This window comes from Macrotis lagotis, chromosome 1 (assembly GCF_037893015.1).
Source record: "Macrotis lagotis isolate mMagLag1 chromosome 1, bilby.v1.9.chrom.fasta, whole genome shotgun sequence".
Taxonomy (NCBI): Eukaryota; Metazoa; Chordata; class Mammalia; order Peramelemorphia; family Peramelidae; genus Macrotis; species Macrotis lagotis.
In genome coordinates, this window is record NC_133658.1 from 444,892,921 (window position 1) to 444,920,521 (window position 27,601).

Genomic DNA, 27,601 nt, shown 5'->3' on the forward strand with positions numbered 1-27,601 from the left:
CAGGATGAAAATCTTCAGTTTGTTTTGATCCACTGACTAAAGAGGGATTGTACTCAATTAAAGTACTGAATTTGTTTGACCTTGGTCACATGAATAAATTTTCATTTTTAATGACACTTTCCTTAATATTTTTTTTCCAGCATGATTATTTTCAGGGACCTTAAGAGATTAACTAGTCCAATACCTTTATTTTTTAAGGATGAAGGTAAATTATTTTTATGGACAATTGAAATTATATATCTTTCCTTACTTTTGGATGTATTTACGAAGTCAGAATACGATGACCATCTTTCTAAAGTGAGAAAAGAACACCTAAATATTCCCTATTGTCAGCTTCCCTATTTAGTCCTTGACTCTGGTTCTGCTGGATAATCCCCTTTTATTAAAGTGAAAGGAGAGTTTTCTCAGTTGAGTTCTACTTCTATAAGAAAATCTGAATGGAAAAATGTTGTTATGCTTATTTTTCCTCTTTCTTCACTGTCCTAACTCAGGGAAACAGAGGAGAATGAACAATTACTTTAAGACAGCTTGTTAGCTATGTTACTTTCAGTAGTACTACATAAAATGATGACTGTTGCTTTGGCTAATTTTAGTGATACAGCCATCACTTTAACTATTTGATTAAATAGTATGTAGGCCTTCAAATATAAGTTTAGTACAATTTAAAAATAATACAAGTTTGAGGCCAGTTAAATGTCTAATTGTCCTTTTTAATACTACATATAATTTAAATCAAAGTGAAAAAGTTGCTATCCCAACCTCATAAGGACTATAGGATATAAATTATATAGTTGTTATGTGTAATGGACACAGAAATATATATATTTCTGGAATAATCTAATTGTATAAAACAGGGTGATTTTTTAAGGTGATTTAAGTTCATTGGTGAGTTAAAATTAAAATGTAACACCCCTTGCAGGTTCACTCCTCCATCATTCATTGGTACTGGTAGGTTGGATCTTCAGATGGAATTGGTAATACTTTTAGTATTCTAAGGGGTACCTAACCTCATGAGCCTTCACCAATAAACTTCTCCTTAATCATCTGTTGGTTGGCTCAGATGGTCTTTAGCAAATATATTTATTCAAATTGCATAGTAGGAACAGCAGTTAAAAATATTTCTCACCTCCCTCCCCAACTTGTAAACTCTTCATAAAATGTACACTATGGAAGTATGAATAGTGCAGTAAAACTTTAAATACAATGGTGGTAAGTAACACATGTGGAGAACAAGCATGACTCAAACAACTCACAGATATAGAATTATAGACTCAATATCCTTTATCCTTTTGGGTGTCTACATGAAGTTTGTTCAGGGTGTAGCATCATCCAGTTGAGATGACATTTCAAAGGACATGGTATTTACTATATACAGATTACTCAACTGTGTTTGTTTCTAATAATCTGTACCCCAACTGGGTCAAATATCTCATTTCCTGATATATCAATAGTCATAGTTCCTTCTGGGCTGGGCCAGTCAGAATGCTTAACTTATAGATTAGGATAAAGATCTACCATTTGACTGCTATTGCCATATGGAACCAGGTAGACCACTGCTACCAAGAAGTTCCTAATGGAATGTGATGAACAGATAACTCTGACACATATGTTTCAGTTTCTCTGTCATATAGGTCAATTTTCTGGATTTTGTGGATTTTCTCTTTGTTGGGTAAATGCAGTCTTTCACTCTCTTTCTTATCTCTATTATTTCCTTTCCTCTGGGATTATCTCCTTTTTTATACCATGTGTATCTTGAATGTACATGGCTTGCATTTTGTCTATCCTATTAGAATATGAGTTTTTAATGGGGCAAAGACTGTGTTTTTTACTTTCTTTTAATTCCCAGCACAAGCTCCTGCATCTAAAGACTCCAAGAAAAACAGAAATTGGGCTCAGGCTATGATAGAGCTCAAAAAAGACTTTGAAAATCAAATGAGGGAGTTGGAAGAAAAACTGGGAAAAGAAAGGAGAGAGATGCAGGAAAAACATGAAAATGAAGTCAGCAGCTTAGTCAAGGAAATCCAAAAAAATGCTGAAGAAAATAGCATGCTAAAAACCAGCTTAGGTCAAATGGATAAAACAGTTCAAAAAGTTATTGAGGAGAAGAATGCTTTAAAAAGCAAAATTGGCCAGATGGAAAAAGAGATAAGAACACTCTCTGAGGAGAACAAATCCTTCAGACAAAGAATAGAATTCAGGGAGATTGATGAATTTACCAGAAATCAGGAATCAATACTTCAAAACCAAAAAAAATGAAAAATTAGAAGAAAATGTGAAATATCTCATTGAAAAAACAACTGATATGGAAAACAGACTTAGGAAAGATAATTTGAAAATTATTAGAATACCTGAAAGTCATGATCAGGAAAAGAACCTTGACATCATTTTCAAAGAATTACTACAGGAAAATTGCCCTGATATTCTAGAAGCAGAGGGCAAAATAGAAATGGAGAGAATCCACCGATCCCCCAGAGAAAGAGATCCCAAAAAACCAACCCCCAGGAATATTATAGCCAAGTTCCAGAACTCCCAAGTCAAAGAGAAAATATTACAAGCAGCCAGAAGGACACAGTTCAAATACCGTGGAGCTGCAGTCAGGATCACACAGGACTTAACAGCAACTACAGTGGAAGCTCGTAGGGCTTGTAATACAATATACCGGAAGGCAAAAGAGCTTAGAATGCAGCCAAGAATGAACTACCCAGCAAGGCTGAATGTCCTCTTCCAGGGAAAAAGATGGACTTTCAATGAACCAGGGGAATTTCAAAGGTTCCTTTTGGAATGGCCAGAGCTGAACAGAAGGTTTGATCTTCAGATACAGGACTCAGGTGAAGCATAGATATTGGAGGAGAGGGGGGAAATATGAGGGACTTAATGAGGATGAACTGCATGTATAGAAAAATGATACTGATAATATTCATATGAACCATCTCAGTTAATAGAGCAGGTAGAGGGAGCTTTTATAGTTGAAGCACAGGAGAAAGCTGAATTCGAAGATAAAATATGGTGTAAAAATGGAGTCAATAGGAAAAAAAGGGAAATGGAATGGAAGAAAGAAAAAGGAGAGGGGGAATAGTCCAAGATATTTCACATAATAAGATTTTTTTTTATTACAATGAGCTATTGCAATGATATGGAAGTGGGGAGGCAAGGGGGAATGAGGGAACCTTTGCTCTCAGCAGAGATGGCTAGGAGAGGAAACAGCAAATATACTCAATGGGGTATAGACAACTGGAGTAAGAAGGAGGGGGGAGCAGGGGGAAGGGGCGGGGAAGTGAATAAAGGAGGAGAGGATGGGCCATGGGGGGGGCAGTGGTCAGATATAACACATTTTCTTTTTTACTTCTTGCAAGGGGCTGGGATTGGAGGGCTTGCCCAGGACCATAGGGCCAGGTGGATTCTGGACCTAAGGGGTGGTATGGGGGCTCAGGGCTTCTTGGCCCCAGGACCAGGGATCTGTCTGCTGTGCCACTCAGTGACCCTACAGCAGAGTCAGAGTGAAAGGAGAGAGAAAATAGAATACATGGTCGTGGAGAAATAAGAAAGGAGGGAGTTGCGATCAGTAATGACAACGTTGGAAAAATATGGAAGCAACTTTTGTGATGGACTTATCATAAAGAATGTGATCTACCCATGACAGAGTTGATGGTGTTGGAACAAAGACTGAAACACATTTTTTGTTATTATTATTTGGGGGAGGGTGCAGGGCAAGTGGGGCTGGGTGCCACATAGCAGGGTGATCATTGGGTGTCTGGGGCTGGATTCGGACCCAGGTGCTCCTGGCTCAAGGGCCAATGCTCTGTCTGCCACCCAGCCACCCCTACTATTATTACTATTTTATTTCATTTTGGGTCTTTTTTTTTCCCTTCTTTTTGGTTTTTGCAGGGCAGTGGGGATCGGTTGGCTTGCATGTCACGTGGCTGTGTGACTATTGGGTTTACGAGGCTGGATATGGACTTGGGTGCTCGTGGCTCCAGGGCTGGTGCTTCGTCCGTTGTACCACCTGGCCATACCTACAATTATTACTATTATTTTTTTAATTTTAATTTTTTTTCTCTCCCCTTTACTTTTTTTTTGCCCAAGCAAGTCTATCTATATTCATGGTGGGAGGGGTATTTTGTTTACTTGTAAACAAGTATATTTTATTAATGTAAAAAAACATTTGTACAAAATGAGAATAAAAATAAATTTAAAAAAAGATTATATTTAAAGAGTAAGGGGCAATGAGAAATTGAGCCTGTCACCTGTATTTTGAGCCTGTGAAATGTTGGCATACTTAATTTTTGATGTATTGTTTTCTAGTCCCATCAGAAGTTTTTTATTAAATAGTACATCTTTAGTTAAATGGAGTCCTTGGGTTTATCAAATGGTAAGCACCTGTGTTTGCTTATGATGCTTATGATTCTTAATTAGTCCTAAATCATTTTGATGATTACTAGTTTACATTGTAATTTGAAAGCTGTTTTTCTAGGGGGAGGGCTCTTATGGTTCTAACTGTTTCACTTAAGATTCTGCACATTTTATTCTTTTATATGTATTTTATTATTCCTTTTGTAGATCTATAAAATTATGGTTTTGGTGGTTTGATTCCAGCATTAAATAGATAAATTTAGAAACGATTACAATTTTTACTATATTGTCTCTGCCTACCTGTAAACAATTGCTACTTCCTTCCTACTTCCAGCTGACCAAATGTGCACCTCAACATTTGGGCCTTTTGAAGATAGTAAATATCCTAGTTACTTGAAGCCGTGATACGACAGTACAGAAAGCATTTGTCTTGGCATGATTAAGAATCTTCTCAGTGATTCCATGCCCTTCCCTTTCCTTATGAAGCATCAATTTAAAGGAGAGGTATTTTCTTGCTCTGACTTTTCCCTCAACCACCTAGGTAGCATTATGCTACTCCAAGATTTCCAGAGGGGACTAGGGAATGGCTATCATTGATTCACCCTGGCATCATGGCAACTGCATCTACATGTCAAGTAGAAAGTGGGATCCAACTCAGATTTAAGATAAATTTGTTCCTTGGACACAGGTTTCCTTTTTCAATTTTTTTTTTGTCCAAACTAGGTCATTAAAGGTTGTTCTTGAGATAGATGTGTTCAGACTTGGAAATCTTTTTGTTTTTTTTTTTGCAAGGCAAATGGGGTTAAGTGGCTTGCCCAAGGCCACACAGCTGGAAATCTTCTATATTTGAGAAATTCAGAGATCCTAAGTCTAATGAGTAGGATGAGAAAGGATGTCCACTATTACCACTACTATTTAACACAATCCTAGAAATGCTAGGTAAAAAATTAAGCAAGAAAAAAATTAAGGGGAGGAGAAAATAAATTTTTTGCATATTTTATGAATTACTTTAAAACTAAACAATATTAATTGGAATAATCATTTAAAATGTTGCAAAATAAAAAACAAATCATCAGTACTTCTGTGTATTACCAACAAAACTAAGTAGAAAGAGATAAATTCTATTTAAAATAAATACCATGAAATAAAATACTTGTAATTCTACTTGTCAAGAAACTATTAAAAAACAATCCAATCCAATTTATAACAAGAAAAATAGATATAATACAAGCCGTTGCAGGGTGATAGAGGTGAAATTCCTACCCAGCAGTTTCTCATTTGTTTTCACTAACCCTGAAATCTTATTTAATAGTTTCTGTAGAGACGGATGGAAATTGAGGAAGCCTTGGTCATAGGTTCTTTTTATCACAATTTCTTGTGTTCAGGGGTATGCTATGCCCTGAAAGTCAGATGGAATGGATACCATTAGAATGTATATCTCTAACATCATGAGACCTTGCCTTCTCTGGTGCTCTATGGTTTTATTTTATTTTTAATGTTGTTTTAATAAGAGTAATTACAAGACAACTAAAAGAAATATTTTGTATCTCAAATATTCATGTTTTATTGAAGAATAAAGTTCATAGGCTTGCTCTCTTATTTTCCTGGTGTCCTCAGGATTTCTTTTACTAGTTGCCAACCACATGCTACCTAGTTTAATATGTTTTGTTAGTTATATAATTATAATTACTCTTGATATTTCTAGAGAATTCTTTCTCACTAAAAACAAAATTCTTTCCTTATAATAATTAAGTATAATTCACATATTAGCATGTTTGAAGTGTAGGGGTCAGTCTTCCCACCTAGAATGGCATACTCTACCAAGAGTTGGGCATCATGCTTCATCATAAGTTTTTTGGTAGTTAAGAGTACTCATTACATTGATCAAAATTCTTAAGTTTTTTGGTTATTTTCCTTTGTAATGTCTTGTTATTTGCATAAAATTCTCTTTCACTTCATTTAATTATTTATCAGATCAAACAAATTTGCATTCATATACCACAAATAATTCAGTCATTCTGCAATTTATGGGTATCCACATTGATTCCAGTACTTTAATATAAGAAAAAGTGATGCTATAATTTTTTTGTGAAAATAGATTCTTCTGATCTTTGATTTCTTTAAGGCAAAACAAAAGTAGCATTATTGGATTTAAAAGTGTTTTGCATTGCTTTAGGAGTATAGTTTCAAATTACTTTCCACAATGGTTCAACCAATTCATAGTTCTATCAAGATTGTGCATTAGGGTACCTGTCTTTTCATATTTCCTTCAGTGATGATTATTATCTTTTTTGTCAACTGTTAATCTAACAAGTGTGAAGCCTCAGATTATTTTAATTCACATTTCTCGAATTAATAGAGTTTTGAAGAAATTTTCCATGTGATTGTTCAGAACTTGTTTTTCTTCTTTTGAGAACTGACTGTTTCTAGTCTTTGACCATTTATATTTTTTGGGGAATAATATTTGTTCTAATATATTATATAATATATTATATTATACGTATATATTTGTTCTAATATATTAGTTTTCTTTATCAAGGAAGTTTGTTGCAAAAATTCCACTCCTAAATTAATGATTTATATTTTGGCAGCAAGGTGATGCAGTAGATAGAGCACTGGTCTTGGAGTCAGGAAGACAAGAGTTTGAATCTGATCAGACACTTGGTTCTAACTGTGTAACCTTGAGCAAGCTACTTAACCCTGATTGCCTCACACCCAGGGCCATCTCCAGTTGTCTTGATCATAGCTGGCCATTGGACCCAGATGAGAAAGTGAGACTTGGCGACTTAAGACATCATTCCCTCACTCAAATCCAATTCATATCCTTGTCATGTCATCACTTCTCCTGATGTCATAGTCTTCTTAGAAAATGAAGGACAAATATTATTATCATTATTATTTACTCTTTTTTTAGGTTTTTGCAAGGCAAATGGGGTTAATTGGCTTGCCCAAGGCCACACAGCTAGGTAATTATTAAGTGTCTGTGACCGGATTTGAACACAGGTACTCCTGACTCCAGGTCCGGTGCTTTATGCACTGCACCGCCTAGCTGCTCTGTTATTATTTACTTTTACTTTTAAAATTTATTTATTTATTTTATCCATATGCACATATGTATTTTTAAGTTAAAAAATTTCCTTCTATTCTCCCTTCCCACCCTCCTCTCCTCAGCAGCAGTCAGTTAGCATTGTATATACATATTTTGATAAACATGTTTACAAATTAATAAACATTAGCAAAACCATTAGTAAAAAAGTTTTTGGTATGAGGAATTAGGATTAAGGGAAAGAGATACCTAAGAGATAATTTTATTTAAATTTCAATATTTTTTTTTTTTACTGCAAAAGAATTTTCAACTTTAAGGCTAATCAAATTTGGTCATTTAACCTACTGTGATGATTGATCAATTGACCAATAACTCTTTTTTTATTTAAATTTATATATTTATACATTACTAAAATATTTTTGTTGTAAGAGTAAACACAATCCCTCCTCCCCCCACAAAAAAAATTAAAAAAAAAATCTCATGAGAAATAAAGTGAAAGAAAGAGGAAAAAAATGTGATTCAATCTGTGTTCAGATACCATCATCTCTGTCCCTGGGGTGGGGAATCACATTCTTTATCATAAGTCCATCAGAGAAGTTACTTCCATATTTTTCTATAGCTGCTGTTGCTGATTGTAATTCCCTCCATCCATTCCTCCTCACTACCATTTATTATATTTTCTCTCTCCTTTCACTCTGTCTCCCTTCAAAAATGTGCAACCGAGTGGTGCTGTGGACAGAGCACTGGCTCTGGGGCCAGGAGGCCTCAAGCCTACATTCCACCCCCCACCCCCTTGGTCCCAGACAGGCCACTGAACTCTATCACCTTGCAAAATAGTAAAAAAAAAGAAAATGTGTTATATCTGACTATCCTCTCCCATGATCTACCTACTCTCTCCTCTATCACCTATATTCTACCCTCCCCTGTCCCCTGTCTCTCCTTTTTCTTCTAGATTTCTATACCCTATTGAGGATGTATGCTGTTCCCTCTCTGAGCCATTTATGATGAAAATAAAGGCTCCCTCATTCCCCCTCACCTTCTCTGCTTCCATACCATTGCAAAAGCTATTTGTTGACTCTTTTACATGACATATCTTAGCCTATTCTACCTCTTCTTTCTCTTTCTCCCAGTACATTTCCTTTTCACCCAATCGACTCTATTTTTATGATATATTATACCTTCAAATTCAGCTCCCAACTGTGTCTTGTCTATATATATATATATATATATTAATATATATATATATATATATATATATATATATATATATATATATATATATATAAAATCAAACTTTCTGTTCAGTTCTGGTTGTTTTAACAAGAACATTTGAAATTCCCATTTCATGGAAAGTTCATTTTTTTTTCTGGAAGAGGATGTGTCAATTTTGCTGGGGAATTCTCATTTGCATTCCAAGCTCTTTTGCCTTCTGGAATATTATATTTCAAGCCCTATGAGCCCTTAATATGGATGCTGCCAAGTCATGTGTAATCGTAATTGTAGTTCCATGATATTTGAATTGTTTCCTTCTAGCTGATTGTAATATTTTCTCTTTGACTTGGGAGTTCTGGAACTTTGGTGTAATAGTCCTGGGGAGGGGGGTGTTGGTTTTTTTTTTTTTTTTTGGATTTCCACAGTAGGAGATTGGTGGATTCTCTCAATTTCTATTTTGCCCTTGGCTTCAGGATATCAGGGTAATTTTCCTGTAGAAATTCTTTAAAAATGAGGTCAAGTCTCTCTGCCTGGTAATGACTTTCAGGTAGCCCAATAATTTTAAAATTATCTCTTCTGGATCTGTTTTCCAGGTCAGTTTTTTAATGAGATATTTCACATTTTCTTATAGTTTTTCATTCTTTTGTTATTGAATTATTGTGTCTTGATTCCTTGCTAAGTCATTGGCTTCCTTTAGCTCCATTCCACATTTGAAGGATATGTTTTCCTCAGAGAGCTTTCTTATCAAATTTTCCATCTGACCAATTCTGCTTTTTAAGGCATTCTTCTCCTCATTAATTTTTTGGACTGCTTTTTCTATTTTACCTAAACTGGTTTTTAACATGTTTTCTTCAGCATTTTTTTTTGGATCTCCTTGATTAGGCTGCTGACTTTGTTTTCATGTTTTATTTTGCGTCTCTTTCATTTCTCTTCCCAATTTTTCCTCTACCTCTCTTACTTGATTTTCAAAATCTTTTTTGAACTCTGTCATAGCCTGAGACGAACTTCTATATTACTTGGAGTCTTTAGATGAAGAAACTTGGACTTTTTCATCTTCTGAGTGTGCATTTTTCTGTTTACTCATTTCCCTAGTCTGTACCCTGGTTTTGTGGTACTTTCTGACTTTTTTAGTATTATTGGGACACTCCAAAAGGACCTCAGTTCCTTCAAGGTCTTATGAGAGTCTCTCACTGCTCTCCTGCCTGTGCTCTGGTCTGCGGATGACCACAGGCCCTCCCTCCACCCTGGAGTTATGAGGAGGGTCCCTACTCTGCTATGGCAGTAGGTGGGGGGGCCAAGATTGTGACCAGGATCTGAGTATGGACAAAGTACCAGAGCCCTCTCCCAGGGACAAAGGAGAGACCTTCACAGTCTTCTCCTACCACCTTACCTTCCTTGGACTGAGTGCTCTGGAAGCAGTTGCCTGGCAGGTTCCTGCTGGGTGGCTCCACAGGTCTGCTTCTGTTTCCTGGAATCTGGGCTGTGCTGAGATCAATGCTGGGGGCTCTGCACTCTGTGCTAGCTCTGGAAGAAGCTTCCCTGCTGATCTTCCAAATTGTGCTTGGTGTTCCCTGGATTGACAGGTCAGGAAACTGCTTCTGCTGCCAGGAGCTGGTGCTCCCAGGGACCCAGGCACCCCCCCCCCCCCCACAGGCTGTTCCCAAAAGGCTGGAGCTCCTTTGCTCTAGCACAGTGATCCTGGATGCACTGCTTCCCCCTCCAACCCCGTGGAATAGAGCCTTCCCACGATTTTCCAGGTTAACTTGGGCTGAAGAATTGCCTCACTGAATCTTTCTGTAGGTTTTCTCTCTCAAAAATTTTAAGAATTTTAAGGTTTTTGAAACATTTTGGAGAGAGCTCCTAGGAAAGGCTGTTCTCCTACCAGCCAATTACTCTTCTATCAATAGTTGTAAGTATTGTATGTATTAAAAAAAGTCACATCATGAACATGTCACAACAAAAAAATCACAAGAATTAGAGGAGCAATAAAGTACCTGCTTTTTATTTCTATGAAGTGTGTATTGTTCCTATAATTTCTGTGTGTCTTGAAAGATGAACCCCTGAATTTTTTATGTATTTTGTAAGGAACTTTTTTCCCATGACTTCCTACTGAATTTTGGATGATTTATGGAAGTTTATTTTATATTCTCCTTGCTTACTTGAAGTTGTTGATTTTTTCAACTAATTTTTAGTTTAATTTTTATGATTCTAAAAACAATTCACCATGTACAAGCAAAAAGTGATTTCCCCCCCAACTTTACTTAAAAATATTTATTCCTTTGTTTTTAAAGCATTCTTATATAATTAGTATTGTTTTACATTTTTTTTTATAAATTTCTCTTGTAAATCTATATATTAATCTTTTTTTTGTTAGAATTTATGGATTATTAATCTTTTTGTCTTAAATTGTATTATTAAATAACCCAATTCTTTCTTAGAACTAGACAATATAATTTGTAATTTGGGTATTTCATATTTTTGTAAATATTCATCCATTTCTTTAATTAAGGAAAGGATCAAACATCTATTAAGTTTTATTCTCTGTCAGACATTTTTAAAAATGCTTTACAAATATTATTTTGCTTCTTCCTCATAACAACCCTGGGAAGTAGGAGTTATTATTATCATCCCTATTTTACAGTTGAGGAAACTGATGAAGAGAGAGCTTAAGTGGTCATTAAGAGAGTGAGAGCCATTTGTCACTCTTTCTGAAGACATTTGACAACAGGTAGCTACCTCATGATCACTTTTTTTATTGGAACAAATCTGGCCAAAATAGTTTCTTTTTAAAAAAAAATATCTTCTTTTTAATTTATGGAATAAAATAAATTCTTTTATAACATAGTAGAATAAAAAAAGATATTGTACATGAAACTGCAAAACTTTTGTACAACTTCTTTCCTCCCTGCCCCTACATCCCAGATGACTAACATTAGGCACAAATTTGTATGTGTCATATATGTAAAATCATTTTATACTTAATTTTTTTATTTGCAGGTATTATCTTCCTTCATATGTCTTTTTTGGGTATTTAAGTCAGAATGGCTTACTTTAAAAATAATGTTGCTGTTAACATATACAGAATTCTGTTGGTTCTGTTCATTTTGCTCTTCAATATTTCATGCAAATCTGCATTTTATTAAGATCATTGAGCTCATCTTTTTTTTTAGGTTTTTGCAAGGCAAATGGGGTTAAGTGGCTTGCCCAAGGCCACACAGCTAGGTAATTATTAAGTGTCTGAGACCGGATTTGAACCCAGGTACTCCTGACTCCAAGGCTGGTGCTTTATCCACCACACCACCTAGCTGCCCCTGAGCTCATCATTTTTTATAGCATAGTAGAATACCATCACAATTATATACCACAACTTGTTTGGCCATTCCACAGTTGATGGTCATCCCTTCGATTTCTAGTTTTTTTTTGCCACCACACAGAGAATTGATATAAATATTTTAGAACATATAGATTATTTTCTTTTTTTCCTAATTATCTTGGAGATAGACTAGGTCAAAGGGTATAGGCAATTATACAATTTTAACAATGACTTAGTGTCTCAATTTTTCCACATCCTCTTCAACATTTGTCATTTTATTCTTCAATCATGTTAATCAATCTGATAAATATAAAGTTCAAGGTTATCTCAGTTTGCATTTCTGCAATCAATAATGATTTAGAACACTTTCCATATGACTGTAAGTTGCTTTGATTTCTATATCTAAAAACTACTAATTCATATCATTTGACCATTTATCATTTGAGGAATGACTTGCTTTCTTATAGATTTGACAAAGTTCTTTTGCGACTTTTATCTTAGAAAGTGTCTATAAAATTTTTCCTGCAATTTTCTGCTTCTCTGTACAAATATTTAATTAAATGTAATTGAAAATATGCATTTTGTATCTCATTATGCTCTCTATATCTTGTTTGTTCAATAATTCTTTACCTATCCATAAATCTGAAAAGCATTTTTTTCTTTAATAATAATAATAATAATAATAATAATAAGGTAAAAGTTTCTGTTGATTTTTTTATTTCCTCTAAATTTAAAGTAAATTCTCTTTTTCATTTTTAATATTTTCAATTTAGTTTTTCTCTCTTTTTAAAAATTAAGAGTAGGGGAGGAAACTATGATGCAATATATACAGCACTGACTCTGGAGTCAGGAGTTCAAATGCAACCTTAGACACTTAATAATTCCCTAGCTGTGTGACCTTGGGTAGGTCACTTAACTCCATTGCCTTGCAAAAACCAAAAAAAAAAATCAGATTAGGTAACACTTTATGTAGTCCATATGAATCAGCTCCTCAAAGCTCATTTAGGTACAATTCTTCCTTGGGGTCTAAGAAGGGCATGTCCCAGGTATAAGAAGTTATTCTTTAATGCCATATTCTCACTTGAAAAATCAACCTTTATTCACATAGTAAATAATCTATTTAGAAAAAGGGCATTTATAATAATAACAGTTGATATAAAACTTTCCCAATTCAATTGTCACATACTTTTCCACAAGTATAAAAAGATTACAAAGAAAAATGGACTCTTTTTAGAGGGAGCATGTGGCAAAGGAATTACTCACAGTTCATGGTTCAAGAAGTTTTTTTCTCCCATTCATGTGGCACGTAAGATATTTTTCTTAGCCACATGCAATTTCTTTGCTCTACTCCTTGTAAAACCTTGTGGTACTTACACAGCCATAAGCTTATCTAAGGATGGAGATTATGCCCCAGTAGGAAGATGGGAGTTGTTTCTAACCTGGGAGACAAATGTTCCCTAGGGCTTACTTGCTTGTATTCTATGGATATGCATGTATTACTACTGTCAATGAAAATGATATATCCCAAATGCAATTTGGACCTGCAGTTACTGAAACAACCTGTCCACCAATGCTTTTCCCTATTCTATGCTTATTGTTTAGCAATATTGTTTATTAATATTGTTGTGATGTATAACTGCAAACATCAGTGCATCAAAGTTAATTTTGCAAGATTGTAAATATTTTTTACTCCTTTAAACAATGCAGTATGACAATGGAGAACTGCTACTGCCACTGATAATGCCATCACTGTGAATTTGAAGTAAGGTGAAGAAGGGAGAATGTGAAGATGCTAAAACAAAGGCAATAGTTAAGCTATGCAGAAAATACATTGCACAAATACAAAGTAGCATGCTGCTGGGTACAACTGGTGTCTGCATTCTTGTCTGTCCTTCATTTATTCTTTCTCTCTTTGGGGGATATCCTTCTAAAGTGTTTTCCTGAATGATTGAACCAATTCATAACTCTATCAAGACTATTTCTTTTTTAATTTAATCTACTTTTTGCATCAACAAGCACTTTTTCTCTTTTTTCCCTATCCTTCCATAAATTGAAAAAAATAAAAAAAAATTTGTAACTAATACGAATAGCCAAGCAAAGCAAATTGGCTGTGTTGAAGTTGTATTTCTGATTTTTCATCTTGACTCAATCATCCCTCTCTCCTTTCAAATTGTGACCTTTATTCGAGTTCTTAAGTCTTTCAAAGTTGTATCAACTGTTCTCATTTCTTCTCATTTTACATTTCAACTCTCCAGTTCATTTAAGTCTTCCCTAAATTTTTCTAAAACCAATTGCATGCTGCTGGAACTTCAAAGCTTTCCAAGGTAAGACCCTCTCTCTAGGGGAGAACCCATTCCAGGGTGACCCTGTCCTTTACAAAATCTCTCCCGACACTCTCTCTCTGACTTCTCCTTGTTGTGTTATGCACTGGATCCCTGAGGACATTGAACATCAAGACAATGAATACTACTACTACTACTACTACTACTACTACTACTACTACTACTACTTACTATTACTATTACCACTACTAAAATCATTCATTTCATCATTTCTTAAACCACAATCACATTGTATTATATTTATATTTCATAATTTGTTCAGTTATTACTCAACTGTTGCACACCTTTGTGGTTTTTATTTCTTTGCCACCACAAAAAGGAACTACTAAATATCTTTCTGTCATTTTATTTTTTCTTTGATCTCTTTGTCTTATAAACCTAGGCAATATTGGTCATTTGATTTATAAAATGTATTTTACTCTATTTATCTCATAAAATTGCTATTGGAAGGAGAGACCTTTGCATACTATCAAATGATACTTGGTCAAAAGGTTTGCACAGTTTAGTGAATTTAGGGCATACTTTTAAACTGATTTGCAGAGTGGCTGACCTAATTCACAGTTATACTAACAACATTAATGACCTTATTCTTCCCATGGCCTCTTCAGCAATTACCATTTCCTTTTTTACTATCTTTGTTAATTTGATGAAAACAAAAAGAATTACTTTAATTTATATTTCAGTGTTATTGACTTGGAGTTTTTTTCAATTAGTGGTGGATATTTTAAGATTTCTTTCATTGAAAAAGGCCTATAAATGATCTTTGACTATTTAGCTAATGAAGCAACTGTTGGATAAAGCACCAAACCTGAAATCAGGAAGACTTGAGTTCAAATAAAGCCTCAGAACTTATTAATATTTAACCTCTGTTTACTTTATTTTTCACAACTTTAAAATAGGGATAGTAATAGCACCTAGTTTGTATGCTGTTTTTGAAGATAAAAACTAGAAAATTTTTGCTAAAAATAAAAGTATTGAATCTGCAATGAGGATTGAATGTCTGCCACATAGTAGCTATTATATATGTTATATAAATGCCTATTCCATTCCTTAGAAGGGAATGACTTATTATAACATTAAAAAACATTATTTACCTAAAACATCATTTACCTTTGAAATTAGACTCTTGACAGAGTATCTTGTAAAAATATTTTCCCCCAGTTAACTGTGTCTCTTGTAATTTTAACTGCTTTTATTTTGTTCGTGGAAATTTTTTAAAAAATTTATTTAATTAAAATTATTCATTTTATTTATTTTTACCCCTTATTTGTACTTGAAATTTTCCCCTATCCAGAGATCCCAGAGTAACTTTCTTCCTTGTTTCTCAAATTTGTGTTTGATGTAATCTTGGTATATAGTATGAAGTACTGTCCTGGTCTATACCTTTTTGGAGCTGGACCAATTTCCAGTTTTTCCCATGAGAATTTGTCAAATGGTGAATCCTTTGCCTAACTCCTGTAGTCCTTGGGTTTATCAAACACGTTTGTTTCTGAATGTTGTGAATCTAATCTTCTGCACTGACTTTTTTATTTTTTAGTGGTATCAAATTGTTTTGATGATTACTACATTTTTAATGTGGTTTGGGAATTGGTACTGTTAAACTCCTTTCCTTCACACTTACTTCATCATTTACCTTGATATTTTTGAACATTTATTCTTTCAGGTGAATTTTATCATTATTTTCTTTTAAATTTTTTTTCCTATTTTGATAAAATACTTTGGTAGTCTCATTGCTAACACATTAATTGGAATGGAAAATTAATTTAGGCAGTATTGCTACTTTTAAATAAAATCATATTTCTAACATGTTATATACATAATATATATTTTAGTATTTATATATAACAATATATAATTTATATAATATATTTTTCAATGTGTTAGTTTAGCTTAATTATTATACCACTGTCTGTTTAAATTATTTATTGTGACAAGTAGAGAGGCAATGGAGTATAGTGGGTAGAGAACCAGCCTTAGAACTAGTGTGACCTGGGTCAAATTTTTCCACTTACATATACATATACATATACTGACCATGTCAGTGCCCTAGGCAAATCCTGTATTGATAGAGGAAGTTTCTACATCTAAGGGTTCCTTAGATCAGTGAAATCCTGTCTCATCTCTATCTTTATTATCAGGGAACTCTGGGAGAAGGAAGGAGAGTGAATATATATTATAAAAAATTATATAATATCAGTTAAAATTTAAAGTCTTCTATATTAATTTTATTCCATCATTTCTTATACCACAGTAATATGTTTGTCTACCATAATTATCCTGTAATTTTGTTTAGTTTCTAAAATTCTCTTTTGTCATTCATTTATTTCAGAGAAAGTATAAATGAGAAACACCACCATGGAACTAACTAAAATTAATCATACTAGTCATTTGTTATATACAAACTTTTACTATTTGTAAATTACTTGGATTTTTTCCTTAATATTTGATTTTTTGATTTATTTTATTTCCTTTTTGTAGGGGGAAATTAAATGAAAATCTTTTGCATCATCTTAAAATTTTCTTTTTAAATTTGCAAGCTTAGAGTTTTAAAAGCACCATTTAATTTGCATAGGACATTTGGGATTTAGTGTATTAGCAAAAATAAGAGCTCAAGTCAGCATTTCTTTTCACTTTTCAACAAGATATATAAAGTTTGTCATTCAAACTTTCCACCTTTTTGCTAAATTCTCATTGTGTGGGTCTTTTCATAAATATTGCAAAATAAAAATTTTTTATAATGACAAGAGGAAGGAAAAAATATCAATCTAATTTTAAGATAACTTCATATCCTCTCTCTTTTTCTATCCCTTGAAATTCTGGTAAATGTCTCATTCTCATGGTGCATGGGCATTTTAAAGATTTCTGTCAAATCAGTCAGAATAGCTCTCCCACAGTGATAGGTATTCCCTTTTCAGTTCAGTAATCACATATCTTTGACTGGTTCATGTCTGCTTTTGTCCACTTTTGACCTACATGTTCCTGTGAGGGATATCTTTGTCTCATTTTTCTTTGGTCATTGAGTTCATATACCTCAATAGGCTAAGACTTTGCAGTCCATTAACAAGAATTCTCAGCTCAGCCCTAGGCCACCCAGAAGTCCCAGTTGCATGTTCTTTGTGAATGGCTTCACTGGTGGCCCATTTAAATGTGCAAATGTTAGGAAAAAGGAGGGGGAGGGACTGAATAGGAGAGCCAATGTACACCATTGCTCAGGCACAGTGATTACAGCATCTAACAAAGCCTCCCCTCTGGTGATGTTAAGCAGAGTTATCAACAATGTGGAGGTTGAACAAGAACTAATGCTCCAATCATGTCATCAACAGGTGGCACAGATGCAGTAATTTAAAAAAACAGAAATCATTGTGCATAACTTACTAGTAATTCAATCCTCATTGCAGATTCTAACTTCCAGATAAATGTGCAGGTGTGTCTCCTTTTTCTCACCCGGTGGTAGGCCCTCTTGAGTGGATTTTGGGGGTAGAAGAGAAAATGGGTGTTGTTTACTTCTGATTTTACTTAGGTTTACACTCTCTGCAGATGTAGCTTCTTAAAACCTTGTCTTTCTCATAGCTGTACCAAAACAGATAAGGCCTTTTCTCAGGACTTGGTAAAGAGGCAAAAAGGGAAGAATTTCAGTTTAGTGACAGAACAAAATGAAAATACTGCAGCCACATGTAAACCCCATGCAATTAATATTCAGATTAAAATCTCTTGATTCATAATTTAATGATTATACTGTGATCACTGAAGCAATTCTTAACCTTTTCTCCCTTAAGAACGATGGTCAAAGAAAAAAATGTGGTCAATCCCCAATTCTGCCCCACTAAGTACATATTTCAGTATAAAAAATAAAAAAGGAAACAAAAGGTCACTGTTTTAATTATCAGCTTAAAGAGGATGGAACAGAATGCAAAGCTTATTATGCAAAGAATTTATTAGTTGTTTGAATATGTCATAAGTATATATTTATTTACATGAGTACCCTCTGGTTCTGGAATAATGGTCATAAAATAGTAAATTATCTAAGGTCATACTACTGACCAAGAAGAAGAACCAGGGAAGAATTGTGGGCAGATGGTTCTGTATTAAGAACTAGAGGACCCCAGATCAATTGCCATCTGCAAATAACCCAGTGAAGTTCTAAAAATATACCTTAAAAACACAGTGTTAAAGAAAATTGAAAAGAGTTATAAGTCTGTCTTAGACTTGCACAAAATTCTGCCAGAATCTTGAAGAAACTCCAAATGGAGGTGATTCAGGGTAGCTGAAAGCAAAGTGTGTGAGCCACAAAGAAAGGGAGTAAGAAACAAGGTCAGCAGTTCCCAGGAAGCCCAGAGTCTAGGCTCTGGTTGCCTCTAGCCTCACCATTAAAGAGTATATGATAGAACAGAGTCTGCTCTACTTAAGCACAAAGTTCTGATCCAGAAACAGGCTAGAAATAAGAGCAAACTAATGAATATGCTGAGCACAGTGAAGAAATGCTAAGGCTTAGAGAAGCCCAAGAGAGCTGCAGAATAAGAGAGTAAATCTCTAACAATACCAAATAGTGATTCAGAGAAAACAATATCCTGGCTACAAGGATAAGAGTACCAGGAAGAAATGAAGCAAGAGCTACAAAATGTCATGTTAAAGCAATGACAGCTAAGGAGGAAAGAATAGTAAGGATAATTAATAGAATAGACAATTTTACCAACCATTTGCTCTCTGAAAGTTAAAACTGCGTAAAGAGAAAGCAATGACTCCCTGAAGTAGCAAGCAATATTAAAAGAAAATCTAAAATCTAAAAGTTACAGAAGAGGATATAAATACTATCAAAAGCAACTCACCTACAAAAAATGTCAAGGAGAAATAATATAAAAAATCATTGTGAAAATCATGATTAAAAAAAGACAAACTATTCTGAGAACTTCCTAATGATTATTCTGAAATCTTAAATGAAATTCTGAAGGTTCATACCAGAATTTGGGTCATCATCAGAGACCTAAACATATGACTGTCTCAAGATTATGCAATAGACAAAGGCTATTATGCATTTATGTATAGGAATCTATGAAAAACATTAGTTTTTTTCACTTTCACTACAGAATACAAATCAAGTCCATTTTTTAATCTTTAGAATGGGGCAGCTAGGTGGCATGATGGATAGAGCACCAGCCCTGAAGTCAGGAGGACCCAAGTTCAAATCTGCCCTTGGACATTTAATAATTACCTAGTTATGTGACCCTGAGCAAGTCACTTAACCTCACTGCCTTGCAAAAAGTCAAGAAACAAAAAAAAATCAAATTTTTATCTTTAGAATCTAAGTAAACAACAGCAAGTCTCTAAAATATAGCTAGGTGTTTATTCCTAGAATTTTCAATTTAATATTCATAAATAATGGTAGACAACAGACAAAAAAGAACTCAACTAAGATGGAAATGATTTGAAATGTTGTTTTTAAATAGTATTGCATATCAAAAATTCCAACAACTGAAGAAGTAATTAAGAAGCTGTATTTGTATTTATTAGAGAGTGGTAATGAAGTGAGAATGCTCTTTGATTATTTGTATCTAGTTAGGCCTACAGAAGATGGCTGAATCTGTCATATGATTTAATTCTGAATCTCAGGATTCTGGGGTTTGTAGTACAAAGGGGTCAAGTCCAGCTTTTTGTAACAAAGTTTGGATTGGGGAATGACTTGCAGAAGGGGGAAGGTTATATCTAAGAAAGAGGTAATGAGAACCTGGACTAGGCTAATTGTTATGTGGGTAAAGTGAAGGGGCAATTGTATAAATAGAACTGACAGGTTTAGCACCTGATTTGATAATCTGCATTGATAGCTGAGATTAGGCACTGGTTTCTGCTTTTCTTTGTAATCCCAGCACTTAGCATAGTCTCTGGCATATAGTAGGTGCTTAAAAAATACACTGAAAGTGAGAAATCAAGCATGACATAGGAGTGCCAGGAAGGATGGTAGTACCCTTCACAGTATGAAGGATATTTAGAAAATGGCTGGGTTTAGGGAGACTATGGTCTAAAGTGGTCTTTGAACTAGACCACCACAATTTATTTGTGCTAAATCGTATTCTATGGCTGTCTTATCCAAGCACAGAGATGATCTTTTGAGTGGTGTCTATTACAACTGTATAAGGTTATTTAGGAATAAGGTATGGCAAGGAATTTTTCCAGTGACACCTGTGTAGCTAATATGAGTAGTAGTTATCATGATATATTAATCCATGATTCTGAAGAAAGAGACAAGAGTGGAAGAAATTTGGAAGATAAGGAGGAGTGCGACTATGGTGGAAATCTGATCATACATGTCAATTACAACCATAAGATAATCTGGGAATAAGGGATAGCATGGAATTTTCCCAATGGCATCTGTGTAGCTGAGAAGAGTAGCAGTTAGTTTAGATTTTAATTGTCATGATAGACTAACTCCTGACTCAGAATAAGGAGGCAAGTGTGGAAGAAGATTGAAAGATAAGGAGAGATGTACTGGATCCAGATGACTCTGGAGAAGAAAGTGAGGCTAACTTTGCACAAATGCAATTTATGTGCATGTTATGATCACCTCTCTGAAAGTATGTCTTCTTTATGAATAAGGACAAAGCACAACAACAACAACAAGGGTGATCCAGAGGCCTAACTTGTCATATATCATCTTTGGCATGCTTCCCTTCTGATTCACTCAAGGAACTCATTCACATCTCATGAAGGGGTTATTTGGCCACAATTTCATACTTATTTTTACTAAAATCTTATTATCTGACCCCCTTTTATTTGATTATGTTTGAGAAAGAACAACTTAGAAACAACTATACCAGCAAGTTGTCATCCTAAATCTCTTCCTAGTTTGTTAATCAAATTCCTTGATAATGCTTTATGTTCATTTCTTTCACTTCCTACAATCTAAATCCTCTACAATTTGACTTCAAACTTCATCACTCAACTAAAAGTGCTATTCCAAAATCAATAGTGAACTCTAAATTGCCAAATCTGAAGACTTCTCTCAATTCTCATCCTTCTTGATCTCTCTTCAGCATTTGATACTCTTTACTGTTTTCTACATTTTCCAATCTGGATATTCATGACAAATCTCTCTCTTGGTTTTTCTCCTAACTATATTGACAATTCCTCTTTCCTTTGTTGGATTACTAGCCACAACATTATTTTTACTTAAATCCCAAGTCTTTTTCTTGGGCCCCTTTCTCTTCTTTCTCTATAATTTCTTTCTTGGTGACCTCATATCTAATTTCAATCAAGACTGACTTTCTACATGAAGTTTTTCTAATTGCCCCATCTTTCCATGCTTTGCTGTTTAAATCAGAATAACTGTTGTGTCTATCCATGTGTATATATATATATATATATATATATATATATTATATTTATATTTATGTGTGTGTTTACATATATCTACCTATCTTTATATATATATATATATATATGTTACATACACTTACTTGCTAGATTATATTTTAAATTCCTTGAAAGCAAAAAGTATTTTCATTTTTGTCTTTATATTGCCAAATGTCAGACACCGAATTAGTGCTTAATAAATGTCTATTGATTAATCAAAACATTTAAAAAAGCTATTTCTATGAGAAATGAAAACCAGATTTTAAAAATAGGTTTTAAAAATTACATTTTGCTTTGTTTGCACTGCTATTAAAGAGGTAGATGTTAAGAATGAGGTACAAAAGAAAAAGGAGACGGGGAAAGATCTAGGTCAGTAAGATAGAATCTGTTCAGAAGCAGGAACTCAAAATAGTTACCTTATAAACTTAAATTCCATGAAGAATTCAGATAGTGAATTTGTGTAAATAAGTATAGAAAGTATAGAAAATTATAGAAAACAAAGACATACACAAAATAAAAATAAGAGATTGGCACAAAATTTATTATGCTTCAGGTGAATTAATAAAAGCAGGTCAAAAATAAATTCATAGTCTAAAAAGAGATAAATAAATAAATTGAATAATGCTAAAAGGAATCACAAAAAGGAAACCAATATCTATATTAAACTTCTATTCCCCAAATTTTTTAGTTTCTAAATTAATAAAAGAAAATTAACTTAATTAGGAAAAACTATAGTTACTTGAATTAAATTTTATAAGAAAGTTAACAAAGGGAAAATATGCAATCATTAAGTTTCGGAATTATTTTTGTATGTTGAAATAAAGATCATCTAATATTATTTCACATAGAAGATCAGTTTCTACTGTGGTCTAATTTCTAGACTTTACAGAACAGCAATTCCTCTAGCTGGTTGCAGAACCTATATGAGACTGATGGAGTTTAAGTACTTAAAGAACCATAACTATGACTACACTATAGTTGCAGATTGATATAAATGCAAACAGTTACACTCTTCATGTCATTAGTTTTGTTTAACTGTTTTTCTTTATCTGAAGGTAGAAGAGGCAGTGATAGTAAAAAATCAATTCATTCTCAGAGTTCCTATTTCATACTAGGCACAGGGAATTCGAATTCAGTCTCAGATGCTTGACATTTACTAGCTGTGTGGCCTTGGGAAAGTCACTTAAGCCTGATTGCCTCAAGTCTAGGGCTATCCCCAGTCCTCCTGATTCATGTCTAGCCACTGGACCCAGATGACTCTGGAGGAGAAAGTGAGGCTCTGTAATTTAGCATGGCACCACCTCAACTCAAATCCAATTCACATGCTTGTTATGGCATGACATCCTTAATATCATGGTCTTCTTCAAGATCAAGGGACAAACATCATCATCTTTTCTTACTGTATTTAGAAGCCATAGAAATGACTCAAAGATAAGTCTTTTTCAAAGATAAAGAAATACTGATGATGAGTTCTGAACAACTACATGTATCATCTCCCCATATAAGAATGATAGTTTACACTTTACTTTTTAATACTTCCCTGTATTCCTGTTTTTGCATGTTAGATTTGCTACTCAGGTCTATTTTTTCATTAGAATTGATAACAGCTTTCTATTTAGTAAAGGTAAAATTCCAGGACTCATGAAGGTTGTGTGTTCTTGGAGGTTACTTGAAAAGGGGGTAAGGTAAAAAAAATGATTATAAATTGATATAATTCAAAATTTTTGAGAAGAGTACTTCTAATGAGATAGAAGATATGAGGGTACTTAGTGACTGAGGTGTTGCTTATCAAACAATCAAGTAATCCTTCAATCCCAATTTGTGATGGTACTTTGATAACACTTTGAGTTTAGCAAGCAATCAGTCAATCAAACTGTGATTGATGATACCTGATTAATAGTATGAGTAATAAATAAGCAGGTGAAGAGGCACAAAGATTTAAATTTTAGAGGAAAAGAAGGGAGGTGTGAATACTGAGTAAATTCTATTCAATATATTTGGTCCAAAAAGGGAATAAGATATATTCCCACTTGGGTTTAAAAATCTGTCCTACTCTACAAGGAAGGGGGAGGGGAGTTAGGGGAAGGGAAGAAGGGACTGATAAAAGGGATGGTAAAGGTATAAGTGAAAATGAACTGAAAATTAAATTTTAAAAGTAAAGTTAAAGGGATAAGGGAGTAAAACTTTGGTGAGGAGAATTAAGAGGAAAAGAATGAGAAAAATATGAATGGGAAAAGATAACATGGATGGAAATACAGAATTAGTAAACTTAACTAAATGTGAACGGGAAGAACTGTCCCCAAAATGGAAATAGATAGATGAATGGATTAAAAACCAGAATTCTACAATATATTGTTTATAAGGAACACATTTGAACATAAAGAGACACACAGGGTAAAGGTAAAAGGATGGAGCAAAATATATTATGCTTCAGCAGAACCCAAAAATAAATCAGGGGTAATGATTCTGATCTCAGATAAACAAAATTAAAAATCAGTCTCTTTATGTTTTTCTATTTTATTTTTTATTTTGTTAAATATTTCCCAATTACATTTCTATTTCTGAAAGATTTTATTTATTTTGTTTTACAATTTTTCCCCCATTATTGCTTCCCTCCCCCCACTCCCCAGAGAAGGCAATCTATTAGTCTTTACATTGGTTTCATGTTATACATTGATCCCAGTTGAATGTGATGAAAAAGAAATCATATCCTTAAGGAAGAAAAATAAAGTATGAGATAGTAAAATTACATAATAAGATAACTTTTTTTTCTAATTTGACAGTAATAGTCTTTGGTCTTTGTTCTAAGTCCATAATTCTATCTCTTGATACAGATTGTATTCTCCATTGCAGATAGCCCAAAATTGTCCCTGGTTATTGCACTGATAGCATGAGCAAGACCATCAAGGTTGATTATTACTGCTGTGTCGCTGTTAGGGCGTACACTGTTATTCTGGTTCTTCTCATCTCACTCAGCATCAGTTTGTGCAAATCCTTCCAGGCTTTCCAGAATTCCCATCCCTCCTGGTTTCTACTAGAACAATAGTGTTCCATGACATATACACATACCACAGTTTGTTAAGCCATTCCCCAATTGAAGGACATTCACTTAATTTCCAAATTTTGCCACCACAAACAGGGCTGATATAAATATTTTTATACAAGTGATGTTGTTACCCTTTTTCATAATATCTTCAGGGTATAGACCCAGTAGTGGTATTTCTGGATCAAAGGGTATGCACATTTTTGTTGCCCTTTGGGCATATTCTCAAATTGCTCCAGAAGAGTTGGATGAGTTCACAGCTCCAACAACAAATATTAGTGTCCCAGATTTCCCGCATTCCTTCCAACATTGATCATTGTCCTTTGTGGTCATGTTGGCCAGTCTGAGAGGTGTGAGGTAGTATCTCAGAGATGCTTTAATTTTCATTTATCTAATAAATAATGATTTGGAGCAATTTTTCATTTGACTATGGATTGCTTTGATTTCCTCAGCTATAAATTGCCTCTGCATATTTGACCATTTGTCAATTGGGGAATGGCTTGTGTTTTTGAAAATTTAACTCAGTTCTCTGTGTATTTAGAAATGAATCCTTTGTCAGAAATACTAGTTGCAAAAATTGTTTCTCAATTTACTACATTTCTTTTGATCTTGGTTACAGTGATTTTCTCTGTGCAAAAGTTTTTTTTAATTTAATTTAATCAAAATTATCTAGTTTGTTTTGAATGATGTTCTCCATCTCTTCCTTGGTCATAAACTGTTTCTTTTTCCATAGATATGACATGTAAACTACTCCTTGATCTTCTAGTTTGCTTATAATATTGTTTTATGTCTAAATCTTGTATCCATTTGGAACTTATCTTGGTATAGGGTGTGAGGTATTGGTCTAATTTAAGTTTCTTCCATGCTAACTTCCAATTTTCCCAAAATTTTATCAAAGAGAGACTTTTTAATCCTAATAGTTGAACTTTTGGGGTTTATCAAACAGCAGATTACTATAATCATTTCCTGCTATTGCGTCTAGTCTATTCTACTGATCCACGACTCTATTTCTAAGCCAGACAGTTGCTTTATAAAATAATTTTAGATCAGGTAGGGCTAAGCCACCTTCTTTTGCACTTTTTTTTCATTGAATCCCTGGGAATTCTTGACTTTTTATTTCTCCATATAAATTTACTTACAACTTTTTTCTAATTCATTAAAGTAAGTTTTTGGAATTTTGATTGGTAGGGCACTAAAAAAGCAGTTTAATTTTGGTAAAATTGTCATTTTTATTATATTATCTTGGCCTGTCCATGAACTCAGTTGATGTTTGCCCAGGTATTTAAATCTGATTTTATTTGTGTGAGAAGAGTTTTGTAATTGTTTTCAAAAAGTTTTTGAGTCTGCCTTGGCAGGTAGACTCTTATTTTGCCTGAGGTTACTTAGAATAGGATTTCTCTTTCTAGCTCTTTTTTCTGTTTCTTGCTAGTCATATATAGAACTGTTGAAGATTTTTGAGGGATTATTTTATATCCTGCTACTTTGCTAAAGTTGCTAATTATTTCTAGTAGTTTTTTAGATGACTTTTTTGGGATTCTCTAGGTATACAATCATGTCATCTGCAAAGAGTGACAATTTTGTCTCCTCCTTCCCTATTCTAATTCCTTAAGTTTTTTTCTTATTGACGAAACGAACATCTCTAATACAATATTAAATAGTAGTGGTGATAATGGGCATCCTTGTTTCACCCTGGATCTTATTGGAAATGCCTCTAGTCTATCTCCAATTGCATGTAATGTTTGCTGATTGTTTCAGATAGATATTGCTTATTATTCTAAGGAACAAACCATTTATTCCTACACTCTCTAGTGTTTTTTAGTAGGAATGGGTGCTGTATTTTGTTGAAAGCTTTTTTGGCATCTATTGATAATGATCTTATGATTTCTGATAGGTATGTTATTGATATAATTAGTTATACTAACAGTTTTCCTAATATTGAACCAACCCTGCATTCCTGAGATAAATCCTACTTGATCATAATGTATTATCCTAGTAATAACTTGTAATCATTTTGCTAAGATTTTATTTAAGATTTTGGCATCTATATTCACCAGAGTGAAAGGTCTATAATTTTCTTTTTCTGTTTTAACTATTCTTGGTTTAAGTATCAGTACTATACTGGTGTCATAGCAAGAGTTAGGTAGAGTTTTGTCTTCACCTAATTTTCCAAAGAGTTTATATAGAATTGGAACCAATTGTTCCTTAAATGTTTGATAAAATTCACTGATGAATCCATCTGATTCTGGAGATTTTTTCTTAGGGAGTTCAAGAATGATTTTTTGAGTTTCTGTTTCTGAGATAGGGTTATTTAGGTTTTTAATTTCCTCTTCATTTAATCTGGGTAAGTCCCATTTTTGGAAATATTTGTCCATTTCACTTAGATTGTCAGATTTATTGGCATATAGTTGGGCAAAATAATTCTGAATTATTGTTTTAATTTCCTCCTCATTGGTGATATTGTAGTATCATTTATAATACTAGCAATTTGTTTTTTCTTTCTTTTTAATCAAATTGTCCAGAAGTTTACCATTGTTATTGATTTTTTCATAAACCCAGCTCTCAGTTTTATTTATTAGTTCAATAGTTTTCTTGCTATTGATTTTATTAATTTCTCCTTTAATTTTTAGAATTTCTAATTTGGTATTTTATTGGGAGTTTTTAATTTTCTATTTCTCTAATTTTTTTAGTTTCATATTTAGTTCATTGATTTCTTCTTTCTTTAATATATTCTTGTAAGCTTTTAAAGATATGATATATCCCCTGACAGCCACCTTGAGTGCATCATCCCAATAAGTTTTGTTTTGCTGTTTAATTATTGCCATTATCAAGGATGAAATAATTTATTCTTTCTGTAATTTGTTGCTTTATCCACTCATTCTTTAAAATGAGGTTATTTATTTTCCAATTAGTTCTGGGTCTATATCTCCCTGACCCAGTATTGCATATGATTT